Here is a 14176-nt window from a genome sequence, read left to right on the forward strand (position 1 = left end):
AAGAGTATCTATTTTATAGACAAGATACTCAAGGGGCCGCTCTAACAATGAAAATACATGTCTTCAAAGATGGAGGCAGTCGGGAGGCGAGATCAGGTGGGACCATTTTAGCGAATGAGAGAGTAGATACGCGCGTGAACAGGCACAACTACGATATAAAGTAGTTTTTCTACATACATTAAATTATTCGATACGGTAATACAAAATTGCAAAAAAGGAAAATTGCTCTGACAACTATTAGCCCTCTCAAAAGAAAACACCACCCCATTCCACAATCAAGTTGATTGGACACTTTGTCGTTTTGCCGTCATGACAATGGTACAATGCCGCCACCTAACATACTGGAGGCAACAGTGCACTTTTTTTTATTTTTACCAGAGGAAAAGTCCAAATCTCTTTTTTACCTGTCTTCTCAGCCAGCCAGAGCGAACGCCATAACATGCAAATGCCATAATGGTAGCTAGCCCACTTAACCATTGAACATCCCAACCAAAGAGCAATAGGCCTAATATGAGTGTATGAATAATCACATTCTAAGTATGGTATCTCAATGAAGCTTATCTGATTCAAATGTTCCAATTTTTTTTTGCCAGACTGGAATCACCCCCGAATGTCCCGAAATAGCTACATATGTCATGTAATATTATCACATCTTCATGAGTAGAGATGAGCAATAAAAATAACCGAAAAACAGACATCAGATCCATTTAAAAAACAGAATTACCAGTAATTTAATATAAACAATGTCATTGCATTCCTCATTATAACTATGTTAGCAAAAAATAACAATACATATGAAGCTGTACATGTTATAGTTATGCTCCTTGAACATATTTACAGCCTAGCTACAGGAAAAAGGAATACCAACTTAAAACAGATACATTTAGCATTTGAACATTTTTGTTGGTTGATTATACCCTTCAGGAGGAATACCATTACTTCTACAGTACTATATAAGATTGTGGTAGGAAGTGGAGAGCAATTTGCTGTTGTGTTTCCATTTTTGTTTCATGTCAGACATTGGCACCACCAAGAGCTGTGTTCTCCAGTCAAGTGAGCTACAATGTTTTGTGGGTCTGTGGTCCCTCAGATCAGTCTTTTCCCTGTGACCTCACAACCATTCTGAGTTTTACAGTGAGGAAAGTCTAATGAACATTGTATTTCTGCTCTGGTAAATGTTCAGTCAGTCGTGAGGGAGTGTAGCGGTCTAAGCTCCCGACTCTGGACCACATATGCCCCCTGGAAACAGGGATCGGGCCCCATCTCGGCCACCCCTACTATGTTTCGCTCTCTTCACATTTCCAGCTGTACTGTCAAAAACAATAAAAACAAATTTGAAGAAAAAAAGGTTCTGGTCGGTCAACCCATGGACAGTGCTGAATTCCAAATCGACCCCTTCTCATAGCCCCTTCCACACGAAACAGTGACACTGCATGTGTTATGTTTAACTCCACTGAAATCCATTGCAAGCTTAAGTAGGCAATCGGAGTACATTTTTAGTATGAAGTGTTGAAAGTAGGACTGATCAAAGTAATTAATCAGTTTCATCTATTGGCTGTCCTCTCATCCCTCTTTACCAGACCTCAGAACTGTTGTCTTGTGTGTCAGGAAGGATGTTCTGTTCACAAGTCTGTTGTTGAAGAGGCTGTAGAGAAAGTACATTATTCATCATTACAGAACAGATCACCATCCTCCAACAGAAACATCAAGTAAAAGAGACCGCCCTCTCCCTGTCTTCACTCACTACCTACCTACATCACACATTCACACGCTTTCTCAATCGCAGGCAAGCACTCCAATGCACACCATACGGTGAGTTAGTGGAACAGTTGCCAAAGTTGAGTTGGAGTAGGCTAGTTTCAGTCAGTGCATCAGTGATAACATTGTGACTGAGACTACAACACAGGAAGAGAGGAAGAGAATGAGTGGTCAATAATTGATCAGACAATACTTACATGCATAAAATGGATCGATAGACACACACAAACTAAAACATACTCACCCCAGGACTTGTCCTATCTGCAGGTTTGTATGGAGGGGCTGTAGGTGGTGGTCTGTGAATTGATAGTGCCGAGGTCCAGTTCTGGCAGATCCTATGAGAAGCCCAGAACCAGGATAAAAGATCCACAGGCCTGCCAGTCTAGCTTGGTCTTACAGAGGTCCAGCTCCCCATCCGGGGCTCTGCACAGGGACACTGCACACGTCAGGTAGCAGGGTTTTGCTGAAACTGGGAAGAAAAGACCAAGAAATAATACCACAGCATGAGAGAGAGAGAGAGTAGATCAAATATTTGAGTTTTATGAACTCAGTTGTCAAATCATTGTCTATGTATCTACATAACATAACCTCAGATTGACAATATAAGGGATGGGAGGCCACTCCCTCAATGCTCTGTCTCCTACCTCAGTCTCTAGGTGGTGAGGGTAGGCAACAACATATCCGCCACGCTGACCCTCAACACGGGGGCCCCTCAGGGGTGCGTGCTTAGACCCCTCCTGTACTCCCTGTTCACCCACGACTGCGTGGCTGCACACGCCACCAACACCATTATTAAGTTTGCCGACTACACGACGGTGGTAGACATTATCACCGCCAACGATGAGACAGCCTATAGGGAGGAAGTCAGAGACCTGGCAGTGTGGTGCCGGGACAACAACCTCTCACTCAACGTCAGCAAGACAAAGGAGATGATCATAGACTACAGGAAACGGAGGGCCGAGCACGCCCCCATTCACATCGACAGGGGTGTTGTTGAGTGGATTGAGAGCTTCAAGTTCCTCGGTGTCCACATCACTAAGGATCTATCATGGTCCAAACACACCAACACAGTCGTGAAGAGGGCACAACAACACCTCTTCCCACTCAGGAGGCTGAAAAGATTTGGCATGGGCCCTCAGATCCTAAAAAGGTTCTACAGCTGCACCATTGAGAACATCTTGACTGGCTGCATCCCCGCTTGGTACGGCACTGCTTGGCATCCAACCGCAAGGCACTAGGGTAGTGCGGACAGCCCAGTACATCACTTGGGCTGAGCTCGCTACCAGGACCTCTATACCAGACGGTGTCCGAGGAAGGCCCTAAAAATGGTAAAAGACTCCAGCCACCCAAGTCATAGACTGTTCTCTCTGCTACCGCACGGCAAGCGGTACTGATGCACCAAGTCTGGAACCAACAGGACCCTGAACAGCTTCTACCCTCAAGCCATAAGCTAAATAGTTAGTCCGGGTAGCTGTTTGGTTAACTATCTGTATTGACCCTTTTTGCATTAACCTTTTTTTTTTTACTCACATACGCTGCTGCTGCTACTGTTTACTATCTGTCACTTTATTCCTAGTTATATGTACACATATATACACTACCGTTCAAAAGTTTGTGGTCACTTAGAAATGTCCTTGTTTTTGAAAGAAAAGCAATTTTTTTGTCCATTAAAATAACATCAAATTGATCAGAAATACAGTGTAGACATTGTTAATGTTGTAAATGGCTACTGTAGCTGGAAACAGCTGATTTTTTATGGAATATCTACATAGGCGTACAGAGGCCAATTATCAGCAACCATCAGTCCTGTGTTCCAATGGCACGTTGTGTTTGCTAATCCAAGTTTATCATTTTAAAAGGCTAATTGATCATTAGAAAACCCTTTTGCAATTATGTTAGCACAGCTGAAAACTGTTGTGCTGATTAAAGAAGCAATAAAACGGGCCTTCTTGAGACTAGTTTAGTATCTGGAGCATCAGCAATTGTGGGTTTGATTACAGGCTCAAAATGGCCAGAAACAAATAACTTTCTTCTGAAACTAGTCAGTCTATTCTTGTTCTGAGAAATGAAGACTATTCCATGCGAGAAATTGCCAAGAAACTGAAGATCTCGTACAACGCTGTGTACTACTCCCTTCACAGAACAGCGCAAACTGGCTCTAACCAGAATAGAAGGAGTGGGAGGCCCCGGTGCACAACTGAGCAAGAGGATAAATACATTAGTGTCTAGTTTGAGAAACAGATGCCTCACAGGTCCTCAACTGGCAGCCTCATTAAATAATACCCGCAAAACACTAGTCTCAACATCAACAGTGAAGAGGCGACTCTGGGATGCTGACCTTCTAGGCAGAGTTGCAAAGAAAAAGTCCAGTGTCTGTGTTCTTTTGCCCATCTTAATCTTTTCTTTTTATTGGCCAGTCTGAGATATGGCTTTTTCTTTGCAACTCTGTCTAGAAGGTCAGCATCCCGGAGTTGCCTCTTCACTGTTGACATTGATACTGGTGTTTTGCAGATACTATTTAATTAAGCTGCCAGTTGAGGACCTGTGAGGCGTCTGTTTCTCAAACTAGACACTAATGTATTTTTTAAATACAGTTTGGAACTATTGTCATTTGCAATGGATGTAAAAACACTCTGTTGACTTTCTGTGTGAGGTGATGAAAAGAACACTGAGAAGCTCCGCAGCTCATAAGTGGTGGTGAGTTAAGACAATCAGAAATAAATGTACTATCAGACATCCCCAAATGATAACTTTTATAGGCCTATATTTGCACACAAATATATATACAGCCTACTAGTGAGTCTTCGCCACACACCTCTTCCCTTCATATTGTGTTGACATTTTAAATTAGGGATGTCATTTATGAAAATATTAAGATGTATTATTTTACAGTTTTAGAGTTTAGCCTTCAACAGAAAATGCATGTGAAACGTTAATGTTCACACTGCCTGCCAGACAAGTCAAAACAATTCTACTGGCTTGCTCAGCAATAAAGCGCTGCATTTTTTTATATTTCGGATACATATGGGTCCGATACAGATCGGACCCAATTTGGATCCGATTCTCCCTCATCTCGGATATATTTTGGGTCGGATCTTGTCCACCTCGGACCTGAATCGGATTTTGACTTTCACACAAAACATTTGCGGGTCCTGTCCGGTGTCGGATGGGAATTTCACAGATCCAATTCGGATCAGATCTCAATTTCAGTATGTGAGAAGACCTCTAATATACACAGTACTCACAGTCACTGGTTCAACTTAATGGTGGACATCACAAACCTGGAACTCGGCCTGCAGAAAGACATAGAATGTATAGTCATGGTAAAAAAAAAGAAAACAACTGAATAAACAAAATAGCTACTTAATTGAAACTGTGAATAGTTTTCGAAGTGAATGAAGCTCTCTCACCTTTTGCAAATTATTTCATGTTTATATCTAAAAGCATTTTCTTCCTGAAGTCTACAGTAATGTGCAAGGTTGAATACTGCAGCAGACAGAAAAGCACTGCAGTCCAGTGTGCATTTGGCCTAATGAAAACATCTTGATCTCCAACAAAAAGAGAGATAAAAAAGGCTCTCAAAAATGGATGACCAAAATATGATTCAAGCAAATCACATAAAAGCATGATTCTCTCATTTTGACAGTGGAAAAAAAAGTTGACCAATTTCAGAGCCTTGCTCTCCATCTTGGTTCTATTTAAGTTGATCATTCAAGTAGGCAATTCAATGGTCATACCAAAAAGTGAGGGGGGAAAAGGTCCAGAATAAGTTAATGACTTGAATAAAATGATTACTATTTTCTTTTTTTCATTAAATTACTATTTTCACAAACAAGACCAGGCATCAAGTGAATAGAAGGCCAAGGGAACCTGCAAATTCAACTATTGAGACTAAGCCTCTACACTTTTCCTGACTGCACACTTTGTGAAAAACCTCTAAATTGGATTTTAAAACAATATAAAAACAGGTAAGCACGTGGAACCAACTACATGTGGTACCAAATGGATAAGCATTATTCGACGTTCAACAGTTACTGACACCACGTTTGAATATCATTAGAATATACAGTATATCACAAAATATGTATATAGTGTAACTACAGTGCCTTGCAAAAGTATTCATCCCTCTTGGCGTTTTTCCTATTTTGTTGCATTACAACCTGTAATTTAAATGGATTTTTATTTGGATTTCATGTAATGGACATACACAAAATAGTCCAAATTGGTTTAGTGAAATAAAAAAAATAACTTGTTTCAAAAAATTCAAAAAAATAAGTATCGGAAAAGTGGTGCGTGCATATGTATTCACCACCTTTGCTATGAAGACCCTAAATAAGATCCGGTGCAACCAATTACCTTCAGAAGTCACATAATTAGTTAAATAAAGTCCACCTGTGTGCAATCTAAGTGTCACATGATCTGTCACATGATCTCAGTATATATACAGGTGCAGCTCAATAAATTAGAATATTGTGGAAAGGTTAAGTAATTTCAATAAATCAATTGACAAAGTGAAACTCATATCTTGGATTAATTACACAAAAAGTGAAATAGTTCAAGCATGTATTTGTTTTAATCTTGATGATTACGGTTTACAGCTCATGAAAACCCCAAATTCAGTATCTCAGAAAATTAGAATATGACATAAGACCAGTGAAAAAATGAAATTTAATACAGACATGCCTTCTGAAATGTATGTTCTTGTACATGCAGTCAGTACTTGGTTGGGGCTCCTTTTGCATGAATCACTGCATCTATGCGGCATGGCATGGAGTCGATCAGCCTGTGGCACTGCTGAGGTGTTATGGAAGCCCAGGTTGCTTCGATAGCGGCCTTCAGCTCGTCTGCATTGTTGGGTCTCGTGTCTCTCATCTTCCTCTTGACAATACCCCATAAATTCTCTATGGGGTTCAGATCAGGTGAGTTTGCTGGCCAATCAAGCACAGTAATCCCATGGTCATTGAACCAGGTATTGGTACATTTGGCAGTGTGGGCAGGTGCCAAGTCCTGCTGGAAAATGAAATCAGCATCTCCATAAAGCTTGTCAGCAGAAGGAAGCATGAAGTGCTCTAACATTTCCTGGTAGACGGCTGAGTTGACTTTGGACTTGCTGAAACACAGTGGACCAACACCAGAAGATGACATGGCTCCCCAAATCACCACTGACTGTGGAAACTTCACACTGGACTTCAAGCAACTTGGATTCTGTGCCTCTCCACTCTTCCTCCAGACTCTGGGACCTTGATTGCCAAAATAAATGCAAAATGTACTTTCATCTGAAAAGAGGACTTTGGACCACTGAGCGACAGACCAGTTCTTTTTCTCCTTAGCCCAGGTAAGACGCTTCTGACGTTGCCTCTGGTTCAGGAGTGGCTTGACACGAGGAATGTGACAGTTGTAGCCCATTTCCTGGATACGTCTGTGCGTGGTGGCTCTTGATGCACTGACTCCTGCCTCAGTCCACTCCTTGTGAAGCTCCCCCACATTTTTGAATGGCCTTTGCTTGACAATCCTCTCAAGGCTTCAGTTATCCCCGTTTCTTGTGCACCTTTTCCTACCACACTTCTTCCTTCCACTCGACTTTCCATGAATATGCTTGGATACAGCACACTCTGAACAGCCAGCTTCTTTAGCAATGATCTTTTGAGGTTTTCCCTCCTTGTGGAGGGTGTTGATGAGTGTGACACCTTGAGTCTACAATATTGAACTTTTTCACAATATTCAAATTTTCTGAGATACTGAATTTGGGGTTTTCATGAGCTGTAAGCCGTAATCATCAAGATTAAAACAAATACAGGCTTAAACTATTTCACTTTTTGTGTAATTAATCCACGATTTATATGAGTTTCACTTTGTCAATTGAATTATTAAAATTACTTAACTTTTCCACAATATTCTAATTTATTGAGCTGCACCTGTACACCTGTTCTGAAAGGCCCCAGAGTCTGCAACACCACTAAGCAAGGGGCACCACCAAGCAAGCGGCACCATAAAGACCAAGGAGCTCTCCAAACAGGTCAGGGACAAAGTTGTGGAGAAGTACAGATCAGGGCTGGGTTATAAAAAAATATCCAAAACTTTGAACATCCCACGGAGCACCATTAAATCCATTATAAAAAAATTGAAAGAATATGGCACCACAACAACCCTGCCAAGAGAGGGCCGCCCACCAAAACTCACGGACTAGGCAATGAGGGCATTAATCAGAGAGGCAACAAAGAGACCAAAGATAACCCTGAAGGAGCTGCAAAGCTCCACAGCAGGGATTGGAGTATCTGTCCATAGGACCACTTTAAGCCGTACACTCCACAGAGCTGGGCTTTACGGAAGAGTGGCCAGAAAAAAGCCATTGCTTAAAGAAAAAAATAAGCAAACACGTTTGGTGTTCGCCGAAAGGCATGTAGGAGACTCCCCAAACATATGGAAGAAGGTACTCTGGTCAGATGAGACTAAAATTTAGCTTTTTGGCCATCAAGGAAAACGCTATGTCTGGCGCAAACCCAACACCTCTCATCACCCCGAGAACACCCTCTCCACAGTGAAGCATGGTGGTGGCAGCATCATGATGTGGGGATGTTTTTCCATCTGCAGGGACTGGGAAACTGGTCAGAATTGAAGGAATGATGGATGGCGCTAAATACAGGGAAATTCTTGAGGGAAACCTATATCAGTCTTCCAGAGATTTGAGACTGGGATGGAGGTTCAACTTCCAGCAGGACAATAACCCTAAGCATACTGCTAAAGCAACACTTGAGTGGTTTAAGGGGAAACATTTAAATGTATTGGAATGGCCTAGTCAAAGCCCAGACCTCAATCCAATTGAGAATCTGTGGTATGACTTAAAGATTGCTGTACACCAGCGGAAACCATCCAACTTGAAGGAGCTGGAGCAGTTTTGCCTTGAAGAATGGGCAAAAATCCCAGTGGCTGAATAGTTATGCACGCTCAAGTTCTGTTTGTCTTATTTCTTGTTTGTTTCGCAACAAAAAATATTTTGCATCTTCAAAGTGGTAGGCATGTTGTGTAAATCAAATGATACAAACCCCCAAAAATCCATTTTAATTCCAGGTTGTAAGGCAACAAAATAAGAAAAATGCCAAGGGGTGTGAATACTTTCGCAAGCATCTGTATATTTTACTTGCATCTACTTCTTGTCTGAACTCTTGTCTGAGGTTGCATTGCTGTTTATCCTTCGCCAGTCTGAATACAAAAGCTAAGGTGCTAGAATGAAAAGCACGTTCATGCACATTTATTGAAAGAGCTGTCTAGGGAATGCCATCACCAGGTTACAGAGGCAGAGTTAAAGGTTCTGTACTGTATAGTCCTACTGTGGTTCATTAGTAAATAAATAACAAACAAATAAAAAAAGACTCATTCACCTATCGTCTGTCATGTCCATTCCTTTACAATTTCCATTCTTCTGCAGGTGTGGCAGAGAGCTTTTCTTCCTTTGCCTACACTGTCTGGAATGCTTTCATCATTGACACTATTTTTGGTTCATCCAAAAAGGACAGCCATTCCCAAGTGTGATTCTTCTTGCACATGTCCATGCCTTCAATGGCAATACTGACTGCATTTGGCTTAGCTTTTTGCAATTGATCTAATATTGCCAAATCCTTCCTGAATCGATCATTTTTCTTTGACAGGAGCTCTAGATCGACTGGAAGCATCATACAACATACCTTCAGAAAACTGGCTAGGATCAACTCAACAATCTGAACAGTCAACTCAAAAAAGTCTGTGTCTGTCCACATGGTAAGCCTGTCAAACACAAGGTTCTTGGGTACCTCAATGTCATCAAACAAGCATGCATTTCCTTCAACAAGGTCTCTCCCATCTTCCTGCCATTCCTTGAGCTTGGTAACAAGGGTTTGGTATCTTTCTTCCATCTCCAACAAGTTTCCCTTCAAAGTCAAGGCTCTCCAGAGAGGATCAATGATTAGCTTGGAAACCAGACCCAGAGCTCTGCATCCTGCCTTGAACTGTTGAACCTCCAAATCAGCAACAACTGCTGCAAGCAAACTACTCTCAGCTCCGTACGTACTGGTAAACTCAACCAAATCATCATGGATGCTATACACCCCAGCAGAATTATGAAACAGACCATCAATTCTGTGTCCAATGGATAGAGACAAAGGAACTTCATCAAATTCTCTTTTGCTGGTCAAAAAGGTTTCGAACGGAACAAGCTGACCGTCTTCTGCCCATCCAAGCTCTTGCACAGCATCACTCACAGAATTCACCAAACACACTGTTCCAGACTCCAATGCTGTCGTCCCAATGTTAGGGGAGTTATGGACTCCTACTTCTTTATCTCCTAAAATCATATTTTCCCAAAGTAGAAGAGTTGTTTTTGCCTGGTGAGCTAAGCCATCAATCAAATGTAAGCCACAGAAGAGCTGACTTACAAGGGTCATCATTGTCTTTTCAGTGGAACTAAAGCCACCATGTTTCTCAACTATCACTGGTAGGATGTCTGATCTGTATTCAGCGAGGATTTGTTCAAATTTCTTTTCGGAACCAGTCCCAACACCAAAACAGTTTGAAAATGTTACAAAAATCCATCTCATCTGCTGCATTTCATCACTCGTAACAATTTCATTGATAATTGTCCTGCAAATGTCAACTTGGTAGTTCTCTGGGCATGGGGTTTGCTCTGTGACCCCAGAGTGAACATCAGGCGCCTTTAAGCAGAAGTCAAGGGGTCCATTATCCTGGCCAAGCTTGACTGTTTCATCTGTTTCGATAGAGATGGTCTCTTCCGCATGCAGAGACCATACTGTTTTTGCATCAGCGACCAGATATTTCAAACCGATCTTGCTAACCATCTTCTGATAGTTCATCTTCTCCTCTGTATCATTTGCCTCTTGTGTCCTTTTCGAATACAATTGTCTTTTTGACAATCTTGCAGGTGGAGTAGCTTCTTTTTTCTTGTATTGTCTAGTCACAAGAGGTATTATAAACACTTCTTTTGAAAATTCTTCATTTGTGACATGTTTCCGTTTAGCCATTCGTTTCAGTTTAGATGAAATATGTATGGCAAGTTGACAGCGTTTCTGATTTTTCAAATCTAGATCAAAATTATATTCCAGAATATCATAGACAGTATACATATAACCCCTTTTTGTATTTTTTGCAAACTTATGAACCTCATACATTACACCATTAGTCAGTAACTGTGAGTCAAGTTTTGTTTTGGATGCCGGTTTCGATTTCACATCAAGTTCCACACCTACTTCTTTGCACAAGGGGTAGCAGTCTTTCACCACTTTCCCTGCAAAGGGCATCACATTTGCCTGTTTAATGTTGCTGCCCAGGACCTTTGCTTTGTCAGCTGACAATGTGAGTTCAGTCTCGTTGGAGATGGTCTGTTTCTTCACAGACTGAGGACCTAGGCCTACTTGTCTACCTCTATGTAATTTCTCTGTCTTCATTTCTCTTGCTTTGCAAGTGGCTCTTTCTCCCCTTTTCCTTCTCAAATCTAATCGTCTTCTTTCTGTTACTTCTTTCAGTCCTTGATATTTCCACACAATTGAGTTGATTGAGTTAATGACCTGCATTTTACTGGAAATCACTGCAGGTTTCTTTCTTGTGCCAACCCCCAGTGAGAATGCTTCCTTTAAATACTGAGGTTTCCTTTTATGTGCCATGCATGTCATTTTCTTAACAACTAGTCTCAACTTTGCAATAATATATGTAGACAGCTTGGTTTTCTCAATAGGCAAATCAAGATCAAAATTGTGCTCTAGGACATCAATGACAATTTGCTTGTAAGTTCCACATACTTCTTTGGCAAAATTACCAAGTTCAATCACTACACCTTTGGTCAATAAATCCAAATCAAGTTTCTCTTTTGCCCCACAATTGGATTTCACATCAAGTTCTAATCCTATTTTCTTACAGAGGGGATAAGGGTCCTTCATTGTTTTTGATGTTGTAGACGCCATTAGATGCCAGTTTTGGTCCGTTGCAAGGCTGTACACTGTCCCACCAGCACACTGCGTTACATCGGTCTCAGTTAACAGGTTGTCTGTCTTGACATGCTGAGTAGGTCTGGATACGACGTCCAGATCAGATTTGTCCATTAAAAGCATGTCAGCAGGTTCAGGATTTTCTGACACACTGTCATAATTCTTTGCAGTTGAACGGGCATATTTCGATCCTTTTATCGTGTTGGGATCAGGAAGGGTAAACACCTCCATTACGAATCCAGGTTTTCCTAGAACAGTTTTTTGTTTTCTCATCAATTCTCTTAATTTGTGCATTGTACGCGTCGAAAAATCATACCTTTGATGCTTTTGCAAACCAAGATCAAAGTTGTACTCTAGAATGTCACAGACAACATGCTGCTGAGCTCTATTAACTTCTTTAGCAAAATCAGAAACCTCAACCATCACACCATTAGTCAGAAACTGCAAATCTAGTTTCTGTTTGGATCCAGAACCAACATTGAAATCCAAGCCAATTTTCTTGCAGTTGGAGTATGGGTCCTTCAACTCTTTTCCAGCTGAGGACCTTTGCGAAATATGTTTTGAGTAATTAACACGACGTTGCCACATATCTCCATCTTTTCTCCTTTTTTGTGCCTTTTCCGTTTTCTTCCCTCTTTTTTTTTTTTTTACGTAATAGTTTTCCTCTTGAGCAGAGGTAAAAGTAAATGGTTTACAATAGGCTGGAAGAATAGGCCTGTGAGTCCTAATACAACATGGCTGCAGCACTGGAGTTAAATTACTGTCGCTTGCTGTTGCAGGTGAAATTATTAGAAAGGGTTTGGTAATACTTTGGCTTGGGAGATTAACATAATCAGTCAGCACTTGATCATTGTTTAGGGGCTGTATTTGAAAGCTGCTAAATATCGGTACAGTTGGATTGATTTGTCCTCCGAAAGAAACACTTTCTGCAACTAGATGTTGCGACTGAGACGAGGTACATCCTTTTCCAATCTGAATATCACTGGGTGATAAGTAAAAACATGACTCATCTTTGATTAAATTCCCTACAGGGGTGCTTGGGTTATCCTGTTCTGTGTGAACAAGGACAACACCTTCATCACCCACGTTTACAGCTGTTTGAAGTTGAGCACCAACAGTTGTTGAATTCGTTTTAATCTCCCTATCGCTTGAATTTGTTTCTTCTAACAGACCACAAATACGGCTTTGTTTTGTTGTGTCATACCAATTTCCGGCATATGAATAACCTGCATCAAAAGTGTCAGACCAAATGACTGCTGGGGATATCTCTACCTCATCCTCCTCTGGCTTTATATCTACATCCATCTCACACCAACTAAACTAGCTATCTGGGTGACAGCCAGGGTCAATTTAAATGTAGTTAGGCTAGACCTAGTCATTTCCAAGTAGCAGACCAGGCCTATCTCCTTAAGCCTATCAATCAAATGGATTTTATAAATCCCCTTTTACAGTGAAAATGAGGAGATTGAGGAAATAAGTAATGTAATATTAGATATAGTGGTGTAAATACTGTTGATTCCAAGTTAGGCCTATAACAACTGACCAAGGGAGTCCACCCACTCTACTTCTCTATGTCTGCTTGTAAAAGGACGGTTTATTACACCACAACACCTAAATGGGTGCCCTGTGTCCTTAATTACCCCTACACAGCTTGTCAAACTAGCTTTGCTCAGGCTACCCGACTAGCCTAACTTGCATCTCACTACAGTAACGTTAGATCCAATGTGAGTTGGCACATAACATATGCGAATAGTGAGTACCTCCAAGTAGCCAAATCATCTAGCTTGCTAGTTATGTATTGAGGTCTATATTGAAGGCAATTATGCCACTTACAAGGGCGCATTGACTGCAGAACATGAATTATCAGTACATGGAGTAGCCTATTGTTTGTCATAGACTTACGTTTCAGATCAAATATCCTAGCTCAGCTAGCTAGTTAGCAATTGTAGCTACCTTGATTTTGCAAGTCCCTTAGCCTTCCATACGACAGTTTGGAATTTGAAAAAAAGTTGGTCCTACGGCAAAGTACTTCATCTTCAAGGTGGTTAGCTTATTCCGAAAATGTAAACTGACTGATCTGAGTCCGACAGTGCGTACCGATACATTTGAAAATCATTCGAGACACTAAGCTAGCGTCTTAGTCACAAAAAATATTGTGGTTCCGGGTAACCAAGCTTCCTTTTCCGCTGAAAACCGGATGTGGGATTCCAGGTCTGTCTTTCACGCTCCTGATTCAAGTATGGGAACTGCATACTTGGAGCAAAACATTTTTTTAAATGACTAACCCAAGATAGAGCCTGTCGTTTCTAATGGGAGCAAATTAATCATAGAACAAGCAAGAAGGTGGGCACAGTCACGCACGAATTCCTATTGGCGCGTTCTAGCATTTATTTGCATATTTCCGTTAGGGAATATCTACTCTGATGTGCGCGTGTGCAATAACTAAA

At 41.2% G+C, this 14176-nt stretch overlaps 1 long non-coding RNA gene across 2 annotated transcripts; it reads right to left on the reverse strand.

The window, feature by feature from the left end:
- Nucleotides 1-702: 702 nt before the first annotated feature.
- LOC311128356 lies at nucleotides 703-13914 on the reverse strand. Of its 2 annotated transcripts, none has more exons than XR_014613205.1 (5): nucleotides 13683-13914; nucleotides 5004-5051; nucleotides 2003-2227; nucleotides 1752-1895; nucleotides 703-1645 (listed from the first exon to the last, which is right to left on the reverse strand). It is a non-coding gene; the product is annotated as an uncharacterized lncRNA (long non-coding RNA). The 2 variants fall into 2 exon arrangements; XR_014613206.1 differs by lacking the exon at nucleotides 13683-13914 and adding an exon at nucleotides 5169-6239.
- Nucleotides 13915-14176: the final 262 nt, after the last annotated feature.

The sequence above is a fragment of the Coregonus lavaretus genome (assembly GCF_964263955.1).
Source record: "Coregonus lavaretus genome assembly, chromosome: 4".
Taxonomy (NCBI): domain Eukaryota; kingdom Metazoa; phylum Chordata; class Actinopteri; order Salmoniformes; family Salmonidae; genus Coregonus; species Coregonus lavaretus.